Source organism: Bubalus kerabau, chromosome 6 (assembly GCF_029407905.1).
Source record: "Bubalus kerabau isolate K-KA32 ecotype Philippines breed swamp buffalo chromosome 6, PCC_UOA_SB_1v2, whole genome shotgun sequence".
Classification (NCBI taxonomy): domain Eukaryota; kingdom Metazoa; phylum Chordata; class Mammalia; order Artiodactyla; family Bovidae; genus Bubalus; species Bubalus kerabau.
The window spans coordinates 90,554,851-90,582,188 of record NC_073629.1 but is presented as its reverse complement, the minus strand read 5'-3'; positions in this window follow the sequence as shown (position 1 = coordinate 90,582,188).

Below are 27,338 nucleotides of genomic sequence, written 5' to 3'. Positions count from 1 at the left end.
TTCCAGAAAAACTACTCCTTTATTGACTGTGCCAAAGCCTTTGACTATGTGGATCACAACAAACTGTGGAAAATTCTTCAAGAGATGGGAATAGCAGACTACCTGACCTGCCTCCTGAGAAATCTGTATGGAGGTCAAGAAGCAACAGTTAGAACTGGACATGGAACAACATACTGGTTCCAAATCAGGAAAGGAATATGTCAAGGTTGTATATTGTCACCCTGCTTACTTAACTGATATGCAGAGTACATCATGCAAAATGCCAGGCTGAATGAAGCACAAGCTGGAATCAAGATTGCCAGGAGAAACATAAATAACCTCAGATACACAGATGACACCAAGCTTAGGGCAGAAAGTGAAGAAGAACTAAATAGCCTCTTGATGAAAGTGAAAGAGGAGAGTGAAAAAGTTGGCTTAAAACTCAACATTCAGAAAACTAAGATCATGGGCCCTGGTCCCATCATTTCATGGCAAATAGATAGGGAAACACTGGAAACAGTGACAGACTTTATTTTGGGGGGCTCCAAAATCACTGCAGATGGTGACTGCAGCCATGAAATTAAAGATGCTTGCTCCTTGGAAGACAAGCTATGACCAACCTAGATAGCATATTAAAAAGCAGAGATATTACTTTGCCAGCAAAGTCCTGTCTAGTCAAAGCTATGGTTTTTCCAGTAGTCACATATGAGTGTGAGAGTTGGACTATAAAGAAAGCTGAGCGCTGAAGAATTGATGCTTTTGAACTGTAGTGTTGAAGAAGACTCTTGAGAGTCCCTTGGATTCCAAGGAGATCCAACCAGTCCATCATAAAGGAAATCAGTCCTGAATAATCATTGGAAGGACTTATGCTGAAGCTGAAACTCCAATACTATGGCCACCTGATATGAAGAACTAACTCACTGGAAAAACCCTGATGCTGGGAAAGATTGAAGGTGGGAAAGGGGACAATAGAGGATGAGATGGTTGAATGGCATTACCACATCGGTGGACATGAGTTTAAGTAAGCTCCAGGAGATGTTCATAGACAGGGAAGCTTCGCATGCTGCAGTCCATGAGGTCACAAAGAGTTGGACATGACTGAGCAACTGAACTGAACTTAAAGAATGAGGTTAATATTAACTTCTAAAATAAATATCCCTTCATTGAAGTTTGTGAATAAAACTAAGAGTAAAAATATACTCATTTTTTGACCCCCAGAATCATACTTCAGGGAATCTATCATATGTGAAACTAAAATATGGAAAAAGCATTGCTTATAACCAAAATTATTGAAAGATCTTTTGACCAAATATTATTCAATCATTATAAGTAATGTTTATGAAGACCAAGCAATGTTAAAAAAAAAAAATGACTGGACAACTTAATGAAGTGAAAAAAACTGGGAAGCATAAATTCATGCATGCTGCAATGACAACTACATAAAAATTTCATGGAAAACAAAAACTAAATATAAACACACTAAAATTATAATAATGATTCTATTTTGGTGGTAGAAATTTAAGTTCATTTCCCTTCCTTCCTTACTCCTCTTTTCCTTATTTTCTTCATCTCTCTTTCTTCCTTCCTTCTTGTTTCAAGGATGGTATTTTATATTTGATACTGGGTATATTGTATATTACACTGCATTATTCAGGGTCCAGGCAGAAAAGAAGTGGCATGCTCAAGAGATAATTGAAAAGTATTTAATTACAAGACTACTCACAGGAGTGTGATCAGGATTAAGGAGAAGCAACAAGAGATGACAAAATACCCTGATGTCTAGCAACACCTGGAAGTTGTTACTATTCCTAAGTCAGAAGAAAGAGGAGGAAGCGGTTTTTAGAACCAAGAGAGAACCGGAGCCGCTGGAGAAAATTGTCCCCAAGGAAGAACAATGTCTATAAAAGTGTAGAATGGATGGGAATAAACATAGAATCTCTCTCCTCCCTCCTTCCAGTCTCCTGTTAATGGTTTCCATTGATTGAATGTAGCTGAATGATAGAGAAGAAGGGTATGTAGATGATTCAATCTGTTGAGGTCAGCTTTTTGGGGTACAGGGCAGGTGAAAAGAAGGGTGAACAGTGGATCTGGAGGGAAAAGAGAATATACGCCATAAAATCATTGTATCATTTTTATTTCTAAAATGGAAAACATATAAATTAAGAAACTGATTGCATTTGAAACTCACTTCTCTCACCCATCAAATGCAGATAAAAATAATTCATAAAGTTATTGGGTAAGCTTGAAAGTAAGCAATGTCTGTTAATTTGCTTTGTCTATATTGTAATAAACATTATAATACATATGTTTATGGGGATGGTGGTGGAGCTGGCAGTGGCAGTGGGGGAGGTGATGATGCTGTATCTCACGGTGACAAGTGTCATGATGGTATTGTGGTGGTGATGCTGATGCTGATGATGGAGGCAGCGTACATGAGGGTGAGGATAGCGGTGATATCAGTACTGCTGGCGGTGGTTGTGTCATTAGTACATTACCTTGTTACATGCAACGTGAGTTTCATAGGTTATCAAAAGTTATCCTTAAACCCATATCGTCTATGGGATGAGGGCCAATCAGATGGTAAAATGTGGATCCTTCAGGGCCCATGTCTATTCTTTAGTCCATAGAAAAATGGAATTCAATCCAGAGTACATTCACCGAGAAACTACCATGGGAGGTCTTCAGAAAGGAAGGGAAGTTTCTACCTTTGTAGTTTTTATAGCCTGAGAGCAAGAACAGGAGACAAATATGCAATACTGCAGACACAGCATCCCTGGCTGAGAATACACTCTTTCTACTACCTAACCAAGTGCCTAGAACATTAAGAACCTTAAAAAAATTTAAGGGGTGAATGAAAACTCAGTAATTATGGAAATACAGCTTGATTGTGATTGCGTAGAGGATGACTGAGTACTTAACTATTCTAACCACTTCCTTAACTCAATCTTATCAACAGTCTTATGAAATAGATACAAATATTATTCTCATCATACAGATATGACAACTGAGGCACAGATAAAGCAAATGGTTCTACATTGCACAAATTTACAAGAGAATAACTTGGGATCCAAACCAAGAGACTTCAGTGCTAGAGCATGGGCTCTCTCCCTAATGGCCTCAGAGAAGGCTCCTTGGTGGAGGAAGCAAAATTAGATTTAAGTCTAGAGAATTCGGTAATGACAGGAAAATCCTAGGAAAGGCCATTCAAGGCAAAGGAAATAGCATACAGCAAAGGCCCCGAGGGAAACCACAGAAGAGTCTGAATGATATTCTCAGAGATAAGCTTCAGGAAGGTAATCTGGAACTCAGTTTATAGGTGGATTGCGTGAGCTCACATTTAGAACAATGAAATAAACAAAAAGCAAGTTGGACTAAATTATGCCAGATTCTTTAAGACCAACTGAGGATGTGGGATTTTTTGTTTGTTTCTTTTGTTTGTTTTATATTCAGAGGGAGCTCTCTTCTGGCTTACTTGCAAAAATGAGCAAACTGGTGAGGATAGGGAGGATGCATGTTTGTAAATTTGATGCTCTTTTTGCCGTAAGCCTAACCAGCAATCCAGCATCACGGCAAGAAGCAGGAATGAGCTTGCTGACAGTCCTGCCTTATACATAGGAGGTAGCGCTCAATGTGGGGATGGAGGCGGGGTGCTGTAACAGAGAGCAATGAAGGACCAAGATGGGAACAGCTTCTCAATCCCAGGAAGGAATTGGGTAGGAAACCAGAGCTGGGCTAGGTTTCACAGGAGAGGATGGCCAGGCTCCAGCATAGGGCAACTCGGGGAAATTCCTCTCCTGTTTCCTGTTTTCCAGCTCTGTTTATTAGCCCAGCCCACCTGCTCCAGCTCTGCTCCCTCCTCCAGCACCTAGATACACACCAGTACCTCTGATTGTTTCTACTACATTAAGACTGGCTGGAAAATGTGAACAGTCACTCTACCTTAGGACAGGAAGATGAATGCGTTACAGGGAAATTATTTTAAAATCTCAAAATAAAACTATAATCTCAGGAACACAGAAGAGAAAAACACACACACACACACACACACACACACACACACACACAGGGAAATGAATAAGTAAGAAACCCCTCTGTGTGTCTTTTCATTTGGCTGTGTTTCTTTCAATAAAAATGTTCTTTGGGAAATATTCAGAGTGAGAATTTTGCTACTGGCACCAAGGTGGTTGTGTTTGGGCTCCCTTCTCAGACCACCAGGGCACTTCAAATCAAGCGCAGGAGGTTAAGTGTGGTTTCCTGCAGTGGCCTTGCTGCCAGCCTGGGCCAGACACCTGGTCTCTCCACTTTCCCTGCCTGTTTCATCTATCTTATTCAACAGGCAGGTGGAAGACCTTGCTCTACCTCAGCCGAGTCACTTCATACCTTGTTTGCCTCAGTTTCCTCAGCCTGAAATGGGGCTAAAATGGCTTGCTGAACAGACCTCACTGAAGTAAACAGACCCATCCTCACTTGGGTTGTGGGGGCAAGTGAATGAAGGTATGGACCGCTTATAGGCGAACAGCAAGAGGGGGACATTTTAGGATACTGCTGCTGCTGCTGCTAAGTCGCTTCAGTTGTGTCCGATTCTGTGAGACCCCATAGATGGCAGCCCACCAGGCTCCGCCACCCCTGGCATTCTCCAGACAAGAACACTGGAGTGGGTTGCCATTTCTTCCTCCAATGCATGAAAGTGAAAAGTGAAAGTGAAGTCGCTCAGTCATGTCCGACTCTTAGCGACCCCATGGACTGCAGCCTACCAGGCTCCTCCATCCATGGGATTTTCCAGGCAAGAGTACTGGAGTGGGTTGCCATTGCCTTCTCCGGTTTTTGGATGGGTGCTTCTCATAAATGGGGCAACTGCTGCTGCTAAGTCACTTCAGTCGTGTCTGACTCTGTGCGACCCCATAGACGGCAGCCAACCAGGTTCCCCTGTCCCTGGGATTCTCCAGGCAAGAACACTGGAGTGGGTTGCCAGTTCCTTCTCCAATGCATGAAAGTGAAAAGTGAAAGTCAAGTCGTTCAGTCGTGTCCGACTCTGTGCGACCCCATGGACTGCAGCCTACCAGGCTCCTCCACCCATGGGATTTTCCAGGCAAGAGTACTGGAGTGGGGTGCCATTGCCTTCTCCTGGCACACTCCACATGCTGTTTGGTGCCAGGAAGGTGGGACTCAAAGGAAACTGACAGCCAGTGGATATTTAGCAAAAGATACTTTGCTTACCTTTACCGTGGAGAAACACTCTAAACAAAATAAGGGACCCATTCAATAGTACCAATGTGATAGTCACATATGAAGAATTCAGTTTTCATACATTCATTTAAATTTTTATAAATACTTAGCAAATGCCCAGTGTACCTTCAGGCATTAAATTCTGACATATAATAGTGAAAAAGCAACAAATGGATACATCTCTTCCCCAACAAATCTGCATTTCAGTGGAGGAGACAGACATAAGCAAACATACATGTTCTGATTGACGCTATAAAGAGAAAGAGTAGACTTCTCTGATGAGGACCCTAGAAGCTTCATAAAGCCCACTCTGTGAAAGCAACATTTGAGCTAAGATCTGAAGATTGAGCAACAGCTGACTTGGTGAAGAGTGACAGAAAGAGCATCCCAGGCAGAGGGAGCAGCCTGAGGTAGAAAAGCATTTGGCAAAGAAGCCAAACTGTTTCAAGTGCAGTGAGCAAGGGTACAGGATGGGGCTGGAGAGGTGGGGAGGAGCCAGACCATGCAGGGTCCCAGATGTGATGTGAAGATCTGTGAGTTTTAGCTTAGCTGCCATGGAAACGCGCTGGACTATCCTGACCAGGGAAGCCACACGACCCATGAGACTAGAAACAATGAGACCTGGTAGGAGGCTGCTGCCACAGTCTGAAGAGACATGAGATTGAGGAGAACTGAAGCGAAGGCAGCACAGATGAGAGGAGTTTACCTAGGGGTAAAATGCAAAGGCTTTGGGGCCATTCATATGGAATGAAAAGGTAGAGAACGCAGCAAGAAAAGTTCCTAAAATTCTACATTGAGCAACCCGGTGGGTTTAAGTGCAATTCATGTGATGAGGAAAATGATGGAGAAGCTGCTTTGAGGAGCTCATGTTCCAACACGCAGAAAGGATTTCAATTGCTTGAGTGCCATGTTCGATGTATATGCAAGGTCTTACGGAAGCAGAAAGGAAGAAGCCTATGAATCTGGCTGGGATTGGAGGAAAAGGAATCACAGAAGAGATATCACTGGAGATGGATCCTGAAAGATCAGGTGTATTTAACAGACAGCAAAGGGAAGAAAGATCTTCTAGGAAGAGGAACAGCATTTTTAAAATATGTGTTATACTGCCAATCCTATAAAACATTTCAGAGAATTAAGTAATATAATTTACATGGAAATAAGTGCCTAAAACTGTTTTGGAATTTGTTGATGGTGTTTACACCATTGTGACCAACCAATCCAACAGCCAGTATTGTATGTGTACATCAATCTCTTTCTTTATCAGTTGAAAGGAAAATAAACACTGATTGGCTTCTCTGACTCTTTGCAATACACCTGAGATAAAGACATGAAATGATGAACCCCCATGGACCTGCAGGGCTAGCTATGGAAGGCTGCCAAAGGAAATCACACCTGATCCTTGAGCAATATGGATTTGAACTGTACTGGCCCCTTTTACGGATTTTTTTCCATGGTTCCTACTACAGTACTACACCACAAGATCCTCTGCAGGTTGAATCCACGAATATAGAACCACAGACGTGGAGGAAGCGTAGGTGCAGAGGGCTGACTCTAAGTTATATGTGGACTTTCAACTGCACAGAGGGTCAGTGCCCCAAGTCGTTCAGGAGTCAGCCGTAATGCATAAGGGTAGCTGTCTTTATGCTTCACCTTTTAAAATATATGCTTTTATGTTTTAAAGTATAGTTTATTTTGAGATTCCCCACTCCCTCCTTCTGTCTACATGACTCCTCAGAAGCCAGCACGGGACTCAGCATAAAAAGGTGCTCAACAAAGGTTAACTAAACAATATGCATCAATAGAGCATTTATGGGGAGCCTCCTATTTTCCAGAGATTATATTAGGTCTGAAGGTATAGATATAGTTAAAGCAAAGGTCCTGTCCTCAAGAAAGTCACAGATAAATCTAAAAGAATAAAAACATATGTTCACATACTTACACACAGCATGATAAATGTGTCCAAATAAATATATATAGTGTCTCTCCCACCCCTAAATTCAGAAGTTAACAGAATACAGCCAAAGCAAAATATTTTTCAATCCATAAGCATTTGCAGGCTTGAAATTGCCAAAGCAGAAACTTGAGGGTACAAAATCAGGTGAAAGTACAGTCACTGGAATTCCTTGAAGTTACCCATAAATATTCTCCAAGCCTTTCCCCAGTCCTACACCTAGTCATAAATCCCCCTGCTTCTTTTCAAGAACTTTTACATTTGATCAACGATGCAGAGTGATGTTTAAACCAGGACATTTGGAATATTCAATTTTCATACATAGTTTTAAGATTTTAATTTCCACTCTGAGAGCTGGCTTGGATTTTCCCTGTCCTGAAATAAATCAAGATTTCTAAGACATGAAAGAAGTCTCCAAGCACAGAAGGGCTTTCTGAATATTCAGCCTGGTTGCATTGCTTAGTCAAGTCATACGTACAAACAACTTACCTCTCACCTCATCTTGGTCCTGGGGGGGGACAGCCTAAAAAACTGGCAGCTCATGTGCTGAGAGAAAAATACCCAGCACTCAAGATCAATCTGTCAAAAAAAGGCAAGAATCATTCATAAAAGGAGAGAGGGACTAACTCAGAAATGTTGTGAAACATTTACCCAACCAGTCTGAAACTAATTGGACCCTCTACTTAATCTCTTTCTCCCCTCCTTGTCAAGCCAGTGCCCACAGAGCTATAAGGGGATGGCTAGGTCTTAGCAGTAGAATGGATGATGTGTACAGGATATTGCTAATATATCACAGAATCAGAGCATGTTAGAGCTGAAAGAATCCTTGGAGTTCAGTTAGCCTGGTTTGGAGAGGTAGCACTAGGGAAGCAAGAAGAGTCCTGGACTTGATCAGGCTGCGACAGGGCACGAGCCTCCACTCTTGTTATTTTCAAGCTACAAGCTCTTAAGGAAGTCATTTCAACCTCTCTGAAAATTATATTTCTCATCTGTCAAAAGAGAAAAATGTATTACTCTTAGGGAGTCATAAGAGTACAATAATATAAGTAAATGCACCTTAAAAGGACCACTGAACATGGAAATAGGTGAGAAATTAATATTATTTGTAGAAATAATAGCATTATAAAGATTCCAACAAATGCTACCTGAATTCAGTCAGTAATAGAGCAGACTTAACTAAAACTTCACCTAACTGACCTGATAGGATCAATAGTTTCCATTTATTTTGTAAAAGATGAAGCCACACCATGGCACAGAGGATATCTAAGGCTGGTGGACTGGTTCCTAGAACACCAAAAACTTACTTTTCCCTAGTTCAGTGATAAGCTGATCAAAAGTTAGTAATATTTGTTCCCATACTCTTTATTCTAGTTATATTTCTTAATGTTAGAAACATTGATTAAATATCATGTAAACTAATAAAAAGCATGCTTTTATATAGCTAATTGTTGTTTATATGAAAATATAGATGATTGCTATATATCAACTATTTTAAAGACAATGTGGTAAAAGACAATATTATCAAATTAGTAGTGAGCAAGACCACTGATGCTTTCAAACTATGGTTCTGGTGAAGACTCTTAAGAGTCCGTTGGAGAGTGAAGAGATCAAACCAATCAATCCTAAAGGAAATCAACCCTGAATATTCATCAGGAAGACTAATGCTGAAACTCCAATTCTTTGGCTGCCTGATGTGAAGAGTCAACTCATTGGAAAACACCCTGATGCTAGGAAAGATTGCGTATAGGAGGAAAAGGGAGTGACAGAGAATAAGATGGTTGGATGACATCACCAAATCAATAGACATGAGTTTGAGCAAACTCAGGGAGATAATGAAAGACAGGGAAGCCTGGCGTGCTGCAGTCCCTGGGGCTGCAAAGAGTCAGACACGGCTTAGCAACTGAACATCAACAAGGCCATTGTAAAAGACCAGAAGAAAAGTGTAAAAATCTAGGAAGCCTACATGTTCAAGTTTCTTTGAAATGTCCTTTACGTCTTGCTTCAGTTTAAAGAAACTGAAAATATTAGAACTTATGAGCACAACCATTCAAGAGAGTCAACTGTGATCTCTAATCAGTGTGTGATCAATCACTCAGTGTGTGTGTGTGCTCACTAACTCAGTTGTGTTCAACTCTTTGCAACTCCAGGGACTATGGCCTGCCAGTTCTCTGCCTATGGAATTTTTCAGACAAGAATTCAGGAATGGGTTGCCATTTCTTCCTCCAGGAATCTTCCTGACCCAGAGAGCAAACCTGTTTCTCCTACGTCTCCTACATTGCAGGCAGATTCTTTACCACTGAACCATCTGGGACGCTCCCAATCAATGGATCCAAGGCCAAAGCAAAGATCTTGGTTCTGCTTTGAAAGATTATGTGAATTTTACCAACTCCCTGTACTAACTGGACTTGTAAGTGATTATTTGTTGTCATTTATATACCTGCCTATTTGCTGATCTATGGGAGCACTGAATATAAATCAGATTTAATAGGTGTTCCTTGCCATTGAGGAACCCATGATCTGGTTAAACATTTGTAAAATTTGAAATACTTACAGCTCAATCATAGACATAAAATTTAATTTATAATTATCCTCCAAGGGCAACGAAAGATAAGAAAACTAGATTTTTCAAAATAATTAGATTATTGTTTCTATTTACCATAGACAATGTGGTTTTGTCTGTGATCCTGTCAATAGTTTCAGGGATAATGTTTCCTTATTATCAATTCACTTTCAGTGCTGAGAACACAGTAGGTTCTCAGTTGGTATGAGCAATTGTCATGAATGGTATGAAAAAAGAGAAACATAAACAGAATTTTGAGGTGGAATTAAATAAGAGGGGAAATTTGGGATGTAGGAAGAGATTCAGCAGAGGCCTGGGGGAGAGAAGGGGAACTAGAGAATGAGTCCTGGATCCATTTATTCTTGTAAGTATCTCTTGAACATCTTTTTAGACATAATGACCTATAAGCCAGAACTGACCTGGGTTGTCTAGTCCAAACAATTTGATTTTTAAATTTGAAGTAATTGCCATAATTTACATATCAGCAGAGTCCATGTGCAGATTAGCAGTTTCCCCTAAAATATCAGAAGATCCAACAATGCCAGCATTCCCATATGGAAGCAACGGGCAGGCACTTTTCTGTATAGTAACACTCTGCTATAGATAAGACATGACCACTCCCATATGTCATGGTCACCGTGGCTCTCTGGTTGGCTACACTCATTAACATTTCTGTGTGCCCCCTTGGCAGTTCAGGTTTTGATCCTTTCTGAATCATGTGCACTGTAGTGATTCTTGGTCCCTGCCCTGGAGGGGCTACAGAAAAATAGGAAGTGATCCAGGTGGCAGGTGATATAAACTTCAACAAAGAAATGGCAATGGAAAAGGAAATAAACATATGTATCCCAGACATATTTCAAGGACTGAAATTATGGGAACCAGTGAAAGATCATGTCTAGGGGAAGGAGAGGCAGAGTTTAAAGTAATTTCAGGGATTGTAGCTCAAAACACCAAGAGCAAGGTGACTGAAACGGGATAATTAGGGAAGAAATTAGAAAAGGAAGGGGAGAGGAAGGGAGGGAGAAAGGGAAGAAGAAAGTGTTTAAGTGCTTACTCTACTGAGCATTTTCACATCAGCTGGTTTTAGGGGAAATATTAAGATAAATTTTGGACATACTGAGTGCTGGAGCTAGTATAATTTCCAGGAATGTTTTCTGATGGGCAACAGATAAGAAAACAGGAAGTTCATCTCTTCAACAATTTTTAATAATAAAAGTAATAATCATAAAAAATATCCAATCTGCATTGAACATGTACTCTAAGCCAGTTACTATGCCAAACACTTCCTAGGTTTGATCAGTCTTTTGCAATCTTTCCAACAATTGTGAGACCTAGTAATAATAATAAAAACTGTAAACAATCATTGGTAATAGTGACATCAGAGTCATCATGCCAGATGCTGTTCTAAAAGTTTTACATATACTAACTCATTTGATTTTTACAACATTCTTATGAGATAGGTATTTTGTCTACATTTTACAGATGAGAAAGCTATCAAGTGGAATTAGGTAAGTTTCCCAAGATTACACAACTAGTGAGTAATAACTTTGAACTTCCCACCCAAGTCTGTCTGAACTGCAATTAAAGCACTGAGCCACTACAGTCCAACACTCTGTGCCAGGAAATATTTTCGGCACTAATGACTCAAAAGAAAACAGGCAGTCTCTACCCTCAAGGAGCTCACCATCTAAAGAGAGAAACAGATAAGTATACAACGCGGCAGGTTAATCTTCAAGAATCTTAGACATGCCTTTGTATCAAGTGCTCTGAAAGCAAAAGGTGGAAGAGCTGCGTGTCTCTGGTGGAAGGGCAGGCAAGAAAATCTTCACATAATCATGGCACAAAGAAGCTGACTCTGGAAAGATGGAGACAAATTTGCCAGGCAGGGAAGAGAGGAAAAGGGCATAAAAATGTGGAAGTTTAAGCCTTCTTTGGGGAACATCAAGATATTCTGGATGGCTAAGAATTTGTAAATGTGGAAAAAGGCAGAGGAAAATGAAATATCGGAGCAGGCAGAGCTAGGCTGAAAGACATCAGTGCCACACGAAGCAAGGAAGCGGGTAGAAAGGTAGCCTTGTGAGCACTGCCATGCACAAGGAGTGCGTTTTTGTCCTGTAGGTAACGGAGAGAAACTAAAAGAATAACATACTCAGATCTGTATCAGAAAAAATGTCGCTCTCAGGCAACCAGGTGGACACTGGATTATAAACAGGCTAGATAATTAGAGAGGGTGGGTGTCTTAGGAGACTGCAGCAATAGCCTGAATTAAAAACGATGAAGGCCCAAATCCAGAGGGTACAAAAAAGGATAAATTAAAGAGAAATTTCAGAATTCTTTTGCAAGGGTACTGTATCTCTGGCTTTCAATTAACCATTTAAAAGATAATATGGCCGGTTAGCGTCCACAAATTCAGTTCATTTTGCCTATGCTGAATTAAGGTGTTGTACTCAGCTGCAAGGAAAGTTGCTATTTTTGTCTCTTTATATTTATATCCATGATCTAGCTCTTTCCACAAAGGATTTGAAGTGCCTGGAAAGTCACTAAATGAAGTGCAGCATCTGAAAAGTGGATTTTTTCTGAAAGAACTGATCTGGCAACATAAATTAGCCTCTCCTGTCAAATGAGATAAGTTGAAGCTGAAGATATCAAGAAACATCCTTTACGTCAGCTTGAGACTGCAAATTACTATGCCTTCCTTTGTGTGGAAAAAGAAATGGCTAGAAAGTGTCCAATTTGCTCTATTGCTAAATTGAGCGTTTCTCTATGAAAAAGAGGAAACATTGAAACCGGTGATGAGTTTCAAAAAGAACTTGCACACCCTTTCCTGGAGATACTTAAAATTATATAAGACATATAAGTAAATCAAAACTAAACAAAGCAACACCTTATTCCTAAAACAGATAAACTCTTAGGAATGTGAAACTTATATATATATATATATATATATATATAAAATATATATAGGGTTGGCCAAAAAGTTCATTCAGGTTTCTGTGACATCTTAATTCATGCACAGCAGTTTTGATCTCTTAATTTAACTTAATTCTTTTATAACAACCTGAAAAAGAGTCTGGGAAAGAATTATTATCTCCATTTTACTGATGAAAAAAACGTGGAGGTCAGACTTTGAAAGCGATTTCCTCAAAATCTTCACAACTTTAAAACTTACTGACAAATTAAACTGAAACATCTGTTTTACTAATATTCACTTTAAGGAAAATGGAGTATGATAAAAATAACAGAACCTAGTATTAATATTTAGAGTGATCACTATGTGTCAGACACTATGCTATGTACATTTTATGCATTCTCACATTTAATTTTCAAAGCACCCCATGATAGAGGCAGTATCACTGTTCCCATTTTACAGATGGGGAAACTGAGGCCAGAGATGGTGATTATACCAAAGTCACACAGGTAATTATTGGTGGACCAAACCCAGACATTCTGTGTCAAATCTAGCTCTTAATTAAGCAAACACTGAATTAAATCTTGCTTCTACTATTAACTGTCTGCTGCTGCTGCTGCTAAATCGCTTCAATTGTATCCAATTCTGTGTGACCCCATAGACGGCAGCCCACCAGGCTTCCCCGTGCCTGGGATTCTCCAGGCAAGAACACTGCCATTTCCTTCTCCAATGCATGAAAGTGAAAAGTGACAGTGAAGTCGCTCAGTCGTGTCCGACTCTTAGTGACCCCATGAACTGTAGCCCACCAGGCTCCTCCATCCATGAGATTTTCCAGGCAAGAGTACTGGAGTGGGGTGCCATTGCCTTCTCCGATTAACTGTCTAGCTCTGGCTAAATTATTTCATTGTTGGAGCCTCTGTTAAACAAAATTGTGTATGTGTGTGTGCATGCTCGTGTATGTGTGGCCTAGTTCCACATCATAGACTTTGTAGGCCACGAGTAAACAGTATTTCCCCTATAACACATTGTCACTAGTCATTTTTATGGAAGAAATAACTATATTAGTTCATCTAATATAAAACCACAGCATTTGTATTGACAATGGGAAAAAAAGAACTATATCTTAAATTCATTTTAGAGTCATATTTCACTACTAATCTCAAAGATTTCTCCCAGATTTCTTAGGGTAGAATTAACATTTCCTTTTGAAAAGGAAAGAAAAACTACACTTGTTCAAATAATTAATTGTCTTGCCAACAAAAGCCCATTTATTATGGAATTCCCAAATGACTTAAGCATATTAAATCTGAGTTACTTAGTAATACTATAGTTTAAATAAGTAAAATCTTGTTAATCAAAGACGAGTCCCAGAAAATTCTCCTCTGAACACTGAAAACTTTAGAACCTCAAAATGGAGGCAACTGAATTTGAAATTATGTGATGTTTGAAAGTCACAGCTTGCTTCATAGTTTCCAACCCTTTCAGGTAAAAGTGTCCCTTTAGAAACATAAAAAAAATTTGTGTACCACTACCTGCCATAATGAGAAAAGTAGTGATATTAGTTTATGTTAATTTTTAAAACTGCTGTTTTAAAAGTATGTGTATTCATTTGTGCATAATTTGCAGGTTTACTAATCCTAGGCACCCCACTCCAGTACTCTTGCCTGGAAAATCCCATGGACGGAGGAGCCTGGTGGGCTGCAGTCCATGGGGTCACGAAGAGTCAGGCATGACTGAGCAATTTCACTTTCACCTTTCAATTTCATGCATTGGAGAAGGAAATGGCAACCCACTCCAGTGTTCTTGCCTGGAGAATCCCAGGGACGGGGGAGCCTGGTGGGCTGCCGTCTATGGGGTTGCAGAGTCGGACACGACTGAAGCGACTTAGCAGCAGCAGCAGCAGCAACAGTATAATACACTTCTATAAAAAAAAAAAAAAATGATAGAGCTTTGAGTTGCTAGACATTTTTTTAGCATACAAATTCTTATGCTCATGAGTCCCTTCCAAAAAAATCTATAGCTTTGCACAGTGATCCACAGAGTAGAAAGCAATGTTCTAAAATATTAGGATTAGAAGGGACGTTTACTGTCATATAAACCATCTCAGTACCTAATAAATGCAACCCAGCTACAGCATTCTGTTTGCTAGGCATGTGTTATCTGTTTGAACACACTCAAAGACCTGTGGGCAGGGAGCTGGAGTAGGGCAGGCTTGACCAAAGAGACAGGGGTGTGCTAGATAGCTCACAAGTTTATCTATCCTGCTGTGGAGATATTAAGACACTATTTAGAAGGAGCTTAACTCTGCTTAAACGTCTCATTCCCCTATATGAGTCAGGACCCCCTCAGGAAAATCAAAACCACAGTAGTGATGTCAAATAATGGGTGCAGCTAACACAAGCAGCTGACTCCAAAGGAATTTGAAGGCAAAGGAAGCCAAAGAGGGGGTGATAAATACTAGAGATCAGTGACTGCAGGAAGCTGCTACCACCTGTAGAGCTGGAGCCACAAAAGGAAGGAGGTCATAAGGGCAGAGCCTAGCGTCATACTCACTGCAGGTTCAGCAGCCTCTGAGGTAGTGGGCAGCTGCTGTTTCTGCTGCTGCAGCTTCTGTTACCCACCCGATACCCCTGAGGTCCATGGCCTCTGATAGTCACCAACAATTGCCCACCAGATCTACTACTGCTAGATGTGCTGAAGTTAGAGGCAGGACAGAGACACTCAATTCTCCCAGAGAGAACGCCAGAAGCAGAAACAGAAGAAAATGACCTTCCTCCATACCTACCTCCTTTGTCCATTTCTACCCTTGCTTTACAGCCTAATTCCTCCCACTGGTTAAATAGATAGGGAAGCCATCAAGGGAGTTGGGCAAGTGTAGCTTGCAGAGGTCTAGCTTGCTGTGGGACAGACACGGGCATGGCAAACTTGGGAGGGAGCTGACAGCAAAAGGCAAACTAACCCTTCAGCTTCCCCGATGCAGTCTCACCCTCTTAGGCATATTTAACTTCCATCACAGTAGAAACATGATTCTACCTAATATAATGAACCTCTTTCTAGTACAAAGATCCTCTCATCCTTTTCAAAACACTAGGAGAGAGAAAGCCTTGTCAACTACCATGAGTCAATTCCACCTGGAAATCCAATAACCTTAAAACTAAATAGGAAGGCAACTGCCACTAGTGCTCCTCATACAAAATACAAAGAGTAAAGGAAAGAGAAAAAAGGAGAAAAAGAATTGGTGTGTGTATGTGCGAGGTTTAATGTTTATCTGGCTAGGAGTTAGGCTACGTTTACCAATTGCTGTAGCTGTACATGTCAAAGCTTAAAATTTCCTGTGATGTCTTTTTTTGTCTCCCTTGTTTTGGATTTACTCAGAGACTCCTTAAATAAGGTCTGAGGCTTGCAATTCCTTTAGCTATAATCCTCTACTATTATTTAGCAGCCCAGTTGTCATGGTGGTAAGTAGTACGGGCTCCAGCAGTCATGCTGGGCTGCTTCTCCCAGTGAGCTGGAGTCTCTGAATTCACATGACTCTCGTTTTCAAAGTGGTGGATTAGACTACCTTGTGCCTCATCAATATAAGACAAGTTGTTGATTTCCAGCTTGTTCAATGTTTTTTTTTCTTATAAAATGGGATTAATGACTTCTACGGTCTTTATATATCAGACCAGAAACTAGAATTCTCATTGCCTTTCACTTACGAAGGATATTTTTGTTTCTGAATGTAGAAATTTAGTTTGACAACTTTCTTTTAGCACATTAATGAAATTGTTCCATTGTTTTCTGTTTTGCATCACTCCTGAAAAGAATTTGGTAGTCCTTTTATTTGTATATAATGTGTCTTTTTCTCCGTCCAGTTTTAATATTTTTTCTTTATAGCCAGCCTTTAGCAATTTGGTAATCTTGTGCCTAAGTGTTTTTTCTTTCAGGTGTGTTTATCCTATTGAAATTATTGGAGAAATTTTGGCATTTATTTCGTTAAATAATTTTTCTACCATCACCTACCACACTGTCAGCCTCACTAATTATATGAATACTGAATTAGTTTATGTTTTCTCGATATCATTGAGGCTCTGTTTATTTTATTTCTTATGGTTTTTTTCTCTATGTGCTCTCACTTGGATAGTTTCAAGCTTGCTAATCTCTTTTTAGTAACCCAATTCATTAGATATTTAATTTACAATATTTTATTTCTCATCTCTTGAATTTACATTTAATTTTCTTTTTTTTGGTTTTGAATGTGATTTTTATTTTTTTTTTAATTTTATTTTATTTTTAAACTTTACATAATTGTATTAGTTTTGCCAAATATCAAAATGAATTATATCTTTTATTTCTTGACTCAGATGTTTCTATTATTATTTAAATTCTTGAAAATATTTATAATAGCTGTAGAGTCTTTGTCTGCTAATCCACTGTTTCTGTTACTTCTGGGCTTATATCTACAGACTGACTTTTCTTCCAGCTATGGGTGACATTTTTGTTACTTTGCACGTCTAGTAAAACTTTATTGGATGCTGGACATTATAAGCTTTACATTATTAAATATTTGGCTTTTATTGTCTCCATTTGAAGAGTGTGAAAGTTTGTGTTGTCAGGAGTTTAATTTGCTTGTGAATCAGCTTGACGTTTTCAAGCTTTATTTTTAAACTTCGTAAGGGGAAATCTAGAATACTCTGCTCAGTTCAGTTCAGTCACTCAGTCAAGTCCGACTCTTTGCAACCCCATGAATCGCAGCACACCAGGCCTCCCTGTCCATCACCAACTCCCAGAGTTCACTTAGACTCACGTCCATCGGGTCAGTGATGCCATCCAGCCATCTCATCCTCTGTTGTCCCCTTCTCCTCCTGCCCCCAATCCCTCCCAGCATCAGAGTCTTTTCCAATGAGTCAACTCTTTGCATGAGGTGGCCAAAGTACTGGAGTTTCAGACTTACCATCATTCCTTCCAAAGAAATCCCAGGGCTGATCTCCTTCAGAATGGACTAGTTGGATCTCCTTGCAGTCCAAGGGACTCTCAAGAGTCTTCTCCAACACCACAGTTCAAAAGCATCAATTCTTCGGCGCTCAGCCTTCTTCACAGTCCAACTCTCACATCCATACATGACCACAGGAAAAACCATAGCCTTGACTAGACGGACCTTTGTTGGCAAAGTAATGTCTCTGCTTTTGAATATGCTATCTAGGTTGGTCATAACTTTGCTTCCAAGGAGTAAGTGTCTTTTAATTTCATGGCTGCAGTCACCATCTGCAGTGATTTTGGAGCCCCCAAAAAATAAAGTCTGACACTGTTTCCACTGTTTCCCCATCTATTTCCCATGAAGTGATGGGACCGGATGCCATGATCTTCATTTTCTGAATGTTGAGCTTTAAGCCAACTTTTTCACTCTCCACTTTCACTTTCATCAAGAGGCTTTTGAGTTCCTCTTCACTTTCTGCCATAAGGGTGGTGTCATCTGCATATCTGAGGTGACTGATATTTCTCTTGGCAATCTTGATTCCAGCTTGTGCTTCTTCCAGTCCAGTGTTTCTCATGATGGACTCTGCATATAAGTTAAATAAGCAGGGTGACAATATACAGCCTTGACATACTCCTTTTCCTATTTGGAACCAGTCTGTTGTTCTATGTCCAGTTCTAACTGTTGCTTCCTGACCTGCATACAGATTTCTCAAGAGGCAGGTCAGGTGGTCTGGTATTTCCATCTCTTTCAGAATTTCCCAGTTTATTGTGACCCACACAGTCTGCTACTATGGCATAAACTTTCTTGGGTCTCTACAGAATGGCCTAGACAGTCAACAAGTTCTCTACTTTGGCACCTGGAACTCCCAGCTATTTGAGGGCTCCGTGAATTGTTTGGCTTATACCTCCTTGAGGCATACTTTTTGCCAGATACTCGTTCTTGCTTGACCTTAGAGAGTCCCACCCTGTACATGCACAGGATAGTATTCAGCCAGACTCAAAAGGATCCCTATGCATTCTACTGGACCTCTTTCTGGGCTTTCTTTCCTCCTCTACGGCATTCAGCCCTGCAATTCAAGTCAGTGAGCCCTCCTCCAGACATATACTTGTTTTCTCAGCTCAGTGAAACTGTGAAGCTGTGCTTGGGTTCCTGTCCCACACTTCAGAGAATACCTCCAGACTGAAAGCCGATTGATTGTAGGGTTCACCTCATTTGTTTATCTTCTCTTAGAAAAATTCCATGTTTTCCTGTGTCTGAAAACAGACGACTCATGTATATTGTTCAGTTTTTATAATTGCTTATGACCAATGAACAAGCTCTGATACTAATTATAAATATTTTTATCTTTTCATTCTAGCAAAAAGTATATAGGAGATTCCACAGGTTCATTTATGCATTAATTTAACAAAGAGTTATTAAATACCTAACAAGTTCCTGGCACTGTTCCACAAGAAAAAGCAGAATGGTAACCTGGGAAAAGTCTAACATTTGGAGTCAAGAGATCTGGGCTTCAATCTAGGTTCTCCATTTATTCACTTTGTGACAAGTTATTTAACCTCTCTGAGACTCATTTCCTTACTGTTAGACCAGGATAATATTATGCCTACTTTGCAGGATTATTGGTAGAGCTACATATATTGTATGTAAAACAACTGGCCAATTCCTGGCACATGGCCTAAACCTGATTGATTGCAATTATTATTTTTATCAAATGCACTATGGAAAGAATTGAAGGTACAATAAATCAACAGACTGGGGTGGAAAAGAAATGCCTCCATTGGAGGCTAATAATAACCCTATGCCTGAAAGTAAAGGCATAAACTGGGAGACATCCAAGAGAAAGAAAGAACAATGAAAACTGAGAGCTTAAAGAAATAAACTTTCCATCTCTGGTTCAGGGACATTCTCAATTCTCAGTATGCAACCTGAGAATTCCAGTATAAGGAATACAGGCACACATAGGCACTGAAAGGCAGGCTAATAGCTACTAATAAAGCAACCAGATTCCTTAAAGGCAGAAGATGGAGCATCAGAAGTGATGGGATCTCTGTATCAAGAAAGTACATGTAGAATAGATAAAGATGGATGGACGAGTGCTCCTCAGTGTCAGTCTCCATAAATTGAGTAGAGAGCCACAGGAAACCTGAGATTTCATGACATGCAGAAAGATTTTGCCAACTTTATGGTCCAAATGTGAAAATAATAGTGTTTCCAAATTATCAAACTTGGTAGCAAAATTCTTTGAGTGTGTGTTTCATGTTTCAGAACTAGTTAGGAGAGTGGCAAGAAAAGATTGAAGGTGAAGGAAGAGGAGTAAATGTTAACTCATAAATAATCCATGTCACTAATTAACTGGAGATTGAAAGGAAAGAATGAATGATATAGGTGTTAAGGTTTACATCAGGCCATTTCCCAACTCACACCAAAATATACTTTTTATGCTTTCTGCTTCAACATTATTTTTCTGTGTTCAAATAAATTAACATTGTGTTATTTCCTTGTGTTCTGATTTATTGACTCAATGATGACTTTTCTTTATGTCATATTAGCATCATATTGTTATTGCTGCTGCTGCTGCTGCTGCTGCTAAGTTGCTTCAATTGTGTCCGACTCTGTGCGACCCCATAGACGGCAGCTCACCAGGCTCCCCCGTCCCTGGGATTCTCCAGGCAAGAATACTGGAGTGGGTTTCCATTTCCCTCTCCAATGCATGAAAGTGAAAAGTGAAAGTGAAGTCGCTCAGTCTGACTCTTAGCGACCCCATGGACTGCAGCCTACGAGGCCTCTCCGTCCATGGGATTTTCCAGGCAAGAGTACTAGAGCGGGGTGTAATTCCCTTCTCCTCATATTGTTAATATGTGCCCTCTAATAGATTCTCAATAAGTATTTCAAGTATTAAAGTTTGAATGAATCAATGAATGAAAAGGAAATCAAAATTTCTCATATAATTAGCAAGAAAAATTATGAAAAGGTGACTTTTTCAAATGGAGTAGACCACTCAGCAATCAGAACTCTGATGCTTATTAAATCTGGGGCACATTTCTGTGCAAAGATTTTATTTTTTTTTTTTTTTTTTTTTTTTTTTTTTTTTTTTTACTGTGGTTTATTTTTTTTTTTTTTTTCTTTTTTTTTTTTTTTTAATTTTATTTTATTTTTAAACTTTACATAACTGTATTAGATTTGCCAAATATCAAAATGAATCCGCCACAGGTTTACATATGTTCCCCATCCTGAACCCTCCTCCCTCCTCCCTCCCCATTCCATCCCTCTGGGTCGTCCCAGTGCACCAGCCCCAAGCATCCAGTATCGTGCATCGAACCACAAATCATTTCCCTCTCCCTTCCCTCACCCAATTTAACCATAGAAAATACAAATAGCCATGGTTATTTTGAGAAGAACTCTCAGAGGCACTAACAGCAGGAAATAAACCAGGACAATCTGTGGGATGAGAACTTGATGAAATTTGGGGAATTTTATATAACATTCTCATTTTGGTTGGGTTTGACTTTATTAAATTAAAATTCCTTAAAACACAAGCCAATACCAGTGAATAGATTCAGACATAAATAGGCCATGTTAAATGACATTCCATAAGGAAAGCTGTTCAAGTGATTTTTGTCCTCCAACTTTCTTAGAACAATCAAATGTGGTTTATTTATCAGTAACAGTCCTAGCATTATTCCTTAAAGTGGATTTCTTGTAGAGTAACCAAATTACATTATCAAATAGACCCATATATTGTTTTCTATGTGGTTAATTTAAGAACAATTACAAATGACATTTTACAAATAATAGTAATAATTGAATTGCTTTTAAAAACTACCTGACTTAGAGCCAATGGGTCCATCATCCAGCCTGCTCTGAGTTGCATTGCCCAACTTCTCTGGCACTTTATTATGCCAAGATGTCACTTTTGATATCTTGGGTGTTATTACTACTTAAGCAGACTTCTAATTTCCCTGACCATATACAATTGCTTGAAACTTTAGAACCAAATTGGTATCAATTGTTCTTTAGGAGATTTCAGGCACCATACAGAGACATCCTCTAAAATGTCTAACACCGGTTACTTATCCTGGGGACAGTACCAATCTTTATTTCCTTGGTTATGCAAAGTCATCTCTTTCTAGTCTATCTTCCTTAGCCATTCTGTAGTCAATATTTATTTTTATCTGAAGCCAAAAGCTTCCCTATCACACCTATGCTCTAATAGTATCAGTTCAGTTCAGTTGCTCAGTCATATCCAACTCTTTGCGACCCCATGGACTGCAGCATGCGAAGCTTCCCTGCCCTTCATCAACTCCCAGAGCTTACTTAAACTCATGTCCATCGAGTCAGTGATGCCATCCAACCATCTCATCCTCTGTTGTCCCCTTCTGCTCCTGCCTTCAACCTTTCCAAGCATCAGGGTCTTTTCCAATGAGTCAGTTCTTTGCATCAGGTGACCGAAGTATTAGAGTTTCAGTTTCAGCATCAGTCCTTCTGAAAGAATATTCAGAACTGATTTGCTTTAGGATAGACTAGATGGATGTCCTTGCAGTTCAAGGGACTTTTAAGAATCTTCTCCAACACCACAGTTCAAAAGAATCAATTCTTCATTGCTCAGCTTTCTTTAGAGTCCAACTCTCACACCTATACATGACTACTGGAAAAACCATAGCTTTCACTAGATGGACCTTTGTTGGCAAAGTAAAGTCTCTACTTTTTAATATGTTGTCTAGGTTAGGCATAGCTTTTCTTCCAAGGAGCAAAAGTCTTTTAATTTCATAGCTGCAGTCACCATCTGCAGTGATTGTGGAGCCCAAGAAAAGAAACCCTGTCATTGTTTCCATTGTTTCCCCATCTTTTTGCCATGAAATTATGGAACCAGATGCCATGACCTTAGTTTTCTGAAAGTTGAGTTTTAAGCCAACTTTTTCACCCTGCTCTTTCACTTTCATTAAGAGGCTCTTTAGTTCTTCTTCACTTTCTGCCATAAGGGTGGTGTCATCTGCATATCTGAGGTTATTGATATTTCTTCTGGCAATCTTGATTCCAGCTTGTGCTTCATGCAGCCCAACGTATCTCATTACATACTCTGCCTATATGTTAAATAAGTAGGGTGACAATATACAACCTTGACGTATTCCTTTTCCAATTTAGAACCAGTCCATTGTTCCATGTCCAGTTATAACTGTTGCTTCTTCACCTGCATACAGATTTCTCAAGAGACAGGTAAGGGGGTCTGGTATTTTCATCTGTTTAAGAATTTTCTTCCTAAAGGAGATCGGTCCCGTGTGTTCATTGGAAGGACTGATGCTAAAGCTGAAACTCCAATACTTTGGCCACCTCATGCGAAGAGTTGACTCATTGGAAAAGACCCTGATGCTGGGAGGGATTGGGGGCAGGAAGAGAAAGGGGAGACAGAAGATGAGATGGCTGGATGGCATCACCGACTCAATGGACATGAGTATGGGTAAACTCCGGGAGTTGGTGGAGGACAACTCCCAGTTGGACAGGGAGTCCTGGAGTGCTGCGATTCACGGGGTCGCAAAGAGTTGGACGCGACTGAGCAACTGAACTGAACTGAACTGAAGAGTTTTCTGCAGTTTGTTGTGATTCACACAGTCAAAGGCTTTGGCATAGTCAAAAAAGCAGTAGTAGATGTTTTTCTGGAATGCTCTTGCTTTTTTTGATGATCCAGTGGTTGCTGGGAACTTGATCTCTGGTTCTTCTGCCTTTTCTAAATCCAGCTTGAACATCTGGAAGTTCACAGTTCACGTATTGTTGAAGCCTGGCTTGGAGAATCTTGAGCATTACTTTGCTAGTGTATGAGCTGAGTACAATTGTGTGGTAGTTTGAACATTCTTTGGCATTGCCTTTCTTAGGGACTGGAATGAAAACTGACCTTTTCCAGTCCTGTGGCCACTGCTGAGGTTTCCAAATGTGCTGGCATATTGAGTGTAGCACTTTCACAGCATCATCTTTCAGGATTTGAAATAGCTCACCTGGAATGCCATCACCTCCACTAGCTTTGTTTGTAGTGATGCTTCCTAAGGCCTACCTGACTTTACATTCCAGGATGTCTGGCTCTAGGTCAGTGATCACACCATCGTGGCTATCTGGGTCATGAAGATCTTTTTTGTATAGTTCTTCTGTGTATTTTTGCCACCTCTTCTTAATATCTTCTGCTTCTGTTAGGTCCATACCATTTCTGTCCTTTATCGAGCCCATCTTTGCATGAAATGTTCCCTTGGTATCTCTAATTTTCTTGAAGAGATCTCTAGTCTTTCCCATTCTATTGTTTTCCTCTATTTCTTTGCATTGATCACTGAGGAAGGCTTTCTTATCTCCTTGTTATTCTTTGGAATTCTGCATTCAAATGGATATATCTTTCCTTTTCTCCTTTGCCTTTCGCTTCTCTTCTTTTCTCAGCTGTTTGTAAGGCCTCCTCAAGCAACCATTTTTGCCTTTTTGCAGTTCTTTTTCTTGGGGATGGTTTTGATCACTGCTTCCTGTACAATGTCACTAATTTCTGTCCATAGTTCTTTAAGTGCTCTGTCTATCAGATCTAATCTCTTGAATCTGTCACTTCCACTGTATAATTGTAAGGGATTTGATTTAGGTCATACCTGAATGGTCTAGTGGTTTTCCCTATTTTCTTCAATTTAAGTCTGAATTTTGCAGTAAGGAGTTCATAATCTGAGCCTCCCAGTCTTGTTCTGCTGACTATACAGAGCTTCTCCAGCTTTGGCTTCAAAGAACATAATCAACCTGATTTCAGTATTGACCATCTGGTGATGTCCTTATGTAGAGTCTTCTCTTGTGTTGTTGGACAATATAATATTATGAGAAACACAAATTTCTAATAGTATAAGAAACACTTAAAAATTCTTTTCATCCTGAACCCTCCTGGGGAACACATGTATACCTGTGGCGGATTCATTTTGATATTTGGCAAAACTAATACAATTATGTAAAGTTTAAAAATAAAAATAAAATTTAAAAAAAAATTCTTTTCATGTGAATAGTAACCTCTTAACCAGTTCCTAAGCCTTAAAAATTAGCATTTTCCCAAGTAGACAAAAATAAGTGAGGGCTTCTTTTTAGTTTCTATTTATATTTAGTAAATGAATAATAGGGTAGGTTTGGACAAATGTGTACACCTGATAATTGACTTTCCTATCAAAATATAGAATGTTTCCTTTGCCCAGCAAGGCAATTTCCTATGTCAGAGAGAGCCATTCTAAAATTTGTTTTCTTTAACAAAGTAGTTTTTGCCTGTGTTAGAACCTCAAGTAAATTGAGTTATGTGTAATGTATTATTTTACCCACATTTTTTAACCTAGCATAGTCTTTAAGACACTTAACCATGAACTTCATTCATTGCTGAGAATCCATTTACCTGTCTAGACAAAAGGGTTGTTTCCAATTTGGAGCTGCTATGGATACTCTTGTGCAAGTATTTTTGTGGACATTTGCTTTCACTGCTCTTAGAAATATACATAAGAATGAACTTACAGGGTCACAGGGTAGGTGTATTTTAATTTTATAAGAGACTGCCAGCACTTTTCTACAGTGGTTTAGGGCTGCTGTGGTATGCTGCCCAGATTCCCCCTTCCAGGACTAAAGCACACATTCCCTCATCCACTAGAAATGTTGGCAGCCAACAGTTCTGAACTAACTAAATCTCTCTCTGGGACTTGCCCTCAGCTGAAGACAACATCTCACATCTCACCCAAGAAAACAAGGCTGGGAACAGGATGAGGCAAGAAGATATCTCATCTCAGTTCATCCACTCATTCATGTTCATGTCCGACTTTGCAACCCCAAGGACTACAGCATGCCTAAGGTGTAAAATTTTAGAAGGTCCTTGCTCTGACGTTTATGCAAGTTCAGCCACCTCTTTCTCCTGCCAACATATAACCACACACAACTTCAGAGTCTCTTTAACCCACTTCAGAGCTAGGCCTGTTATTAAACAAAAGGTAGTAACTTTAGGTTTTTACCATTAAAAAATCACTCTTTCAATCTGTAGAAGGTAATACAATTTACCAAGCATTTTCATATGTGTATTCTCTTTTTATCCTTGAATGAAGATGAACAGGTCAAGAAGGCTTTACAGATAAAGATATTTGTTCAAGGTATTAAGTGACATTGCCAATAACAAAGCAGAACTGGGTCCTAACGCATCACAAGTACCAACTTTCTGTATAATATAATTCCCTTCCCCATATGCTATAAAGCCTTTCCTAGTAATATTGTTTATTTTTCTTTTTAAGGATGAATGAGTGGAAAATGTGTGGGTACTGATGGTTTACATAAACTGTCTTTCAGCCAAAATGCAAGACAACAGTGAAGCACATTGGCTCTGCATTGCCCAAATTTCTCCGAAAGTGGGGAGTTCTCTAACATGTGAAAACCAATTTTCTCATTATATGCAATTCTGTTTCCTTAGCTGACACTAAACTATTAATTACTAGCCCTAAGGTTGATACCTGGAATTTAAGTGAGGACTAGGTCATTTTAGGGAAATAATATCACTTGAGTTTCAACAGTTTCATTTTCCCCAACTATGAAACTGGTTCCCAGAAAGCTGTGATTTCAGAGATTGTGTGTGTTGGGGAGGAGGAGCTGTGTGTGTGTGTGAAAACTATCATACTGTTCTCACTATCAATCTGATATGTCACGAAAGAATAAAGAAGAGTCCTTTAAAATGAATATATTCAGCTGATGAGGTGGATGTAAATGTCATCATAACCAAGCCTAAGCTGAGAACTGGTCTTTTGGAATCTCATATCTACATGATTCTTTAAATTTCTGAAGTTATCAACCTCTCTGAAGGCAACATGAGCATGTTTGTTAAAAGAAATATGGTCCCTTAGTGATAGGTAGCAGTTCATAATGTTTCTGATATTCTGGGGGAGTTTAATTAAGTGGTTTACCACTGGGAGCGCAACATCACAGAGGAACCCCAACCAAGGAGATCTGATACTTAAAGACAATGTTTGATTACCCACTTACTTTGCTTGGGAGCTATCCACATCCAATAGAGGGCTTGAGGTTTGAAGAGCCCCACCAACAACACACTGCTCCCACAGCACCGTGAGCCCAGCAAGTCAGACTTGACCAGTATCGGGTAATGGCCCTTGCACTTGAGGGTTGAAGTAGAAAGTAGACCTTTCATTCACAACAATTAGCTTTAATAGCAGAAAACCTAAAAAAAACCCTCTGACAGGGCAAGAGGTTGATAACTTCAGAAGTTAAAAGGATCATATAGATACAGGATGTCTGAAGACCGGTTCTCAGCTTAGGCTTGGCCATGATGACATTTACAACCATCTCATCAACTGAATATATTCATTTTAAAGGACTATTCTCAAAAACTAGCAGTTTTCAAGCCTCATTTGACAGCAAAACAATTTAACTTCACCCCTTAAATTCGCTCTTCTTCTAATATACTAAAGTGTAAGGTGTGAACTGTTACAGTATAAGTAAGGCTTATGCTATCCTTCATAGTCTATAAATAATATTTTATATTATTCTTTTTTAATCCTCATTGCAATCCATGGAAATGCATATTTTTTTTTTCTCATGGAGACACTGAGGCACAGACCAAGGAAATTATTTTCACAAAACCATATAGCCAGGACTTCCCTGGTGGTCTAATGGCTAAGAATTTGCCTGAAAATGCAGGGGACACAGGTTCAATACCTGCTCTGGGAAGATTTCACATACTGTGGGGAACTGGGTGCATGTGCCACAACGACTGAGC